The sequence below is a fragment of the Oncorhynchus keta genome, chromosome 21 (assembly GCF_023373465.1).
Source record: "Oncorhynchus keta strain PuntledgeMale-10-30-2019 chromosome 21, Oket_V2, whole genome shotgun sequence".
NCBI classification, from domain to species: Eukaryota; Metazoa; Chordata; class Actinopteri; order Salmoniformes; family Salmonidae; genus Oncorhynchus; species Oncorhynchus keta.
Genome location: NC_068441.1, coordinates 12328866 through 12330024, shown reverse-complemented (window position 1 = coordinate 12330024; position 1159 = coordinate 12328866). Strand labels below are relative to the sequence as shown.

General features: G+C 38.7%; 1 non-coding gene across 1 annotated transcript; it reads right to left on the bottom strand.

The window, feature by feature from the left end:
* Positions 1–734: 734 nt before the first annotated feature.
* Positions 735–807, bottom strand: trnaf-gaa (transfer RNA phenylalanine (anticodon GAA)). The gene has a single exon. It is a non-coding gene; the product is annotated as a tRNA-Phe (tRNA).
* Positions 808–1159: the final 352 nt, after the last annotated feature.

Genomic DNA, 1159 nt, shown 5'->3' with positions numbered 1-1159 from the left:
AACTGAGGAAATATATTTGTCCATTGTCCTCTTCCAGCGTTTAAAGGTCCCGCCATAGCTTATAGCTAACGTTACTTCAGAAAATAAAGATAACACGGCTAAGAGATTTATTTAAGATGTATTTAATATATTTTCCATGGCATTCTTTCTGCGTTTAAAGATCCCTCCATAGCTCTATCCTTATTGGTCATTATTGGTTACCTATTGGTTGCACTGGTGTCACGAATTGGTCGGGGAGTGCAATTCTTGGTTACTTCTTGGTGGCAGACGGCGATATGATTGGTTGTCGCAACCAGACATTTCCTCGACTCACCGTTGTCAGGGAGGATATCGAGCATTCGATGTTTCAGAAGAGTACGACTAGCTAGGTTATCAGCCATTATTAATCAAATAAGTAATCAGAAATGTACATTACTTGGAGGAAGAACAAGTAATTGCCTACTAATCAAATCGATGTATAGCTTAATCTAAATTGTCTTTTTTAGCTAGCTTGCTATGTATTTTCAAACAATATAACGTGTCATTTTATTTCTGAAATTGTTAAAGTACTCTTTATAGTCTTGTCTCTTGGGATCGCACCAGGGTCCTTTAGTCTAACGCCTTCCCAGCTGATCAATTTCGGCTTGCGTGGCGTTTGAAATGTCGTTGTTCGCTAGCTTGTTATGTATTTTTGAACAGTATAACCGTGTCCATGTTCTTTGTGAAATTGTAAAAGAACTTCACAGTCCCGTCTCTGCCGAAACCCGGGATCGAACCAGGGACCTTTAGATCTTCAGTCTAACGCTCTCCCAACTGAGCTATTTCGGCTGGCATATTGTTTTAGAAAACAACAGACAGTTTGAACATCTCCAAGGCATTATGGGATATGGTATTCGTCTGCATGTAGTTTGACAGATAAACCTGCAGAGGTCGATATAAGGCTAAAGATATAACTAAACTACTGCACCCCATTACATTGCTACTCAAACGTTTTGTATAATTGTATTAAAATACTGTCTTACATTGTAAACAAAATACTATTGACCAAGAGGCTATGAAATACAATCTGGATAATACTAGATGTTTATGACAGGCATTACCCACTAAGCATTTACCAACGGCGACATCTTTTAGATGTATAATTGATCTCGCTTTGGTCTGGTCCGGACTCACCTTGAAT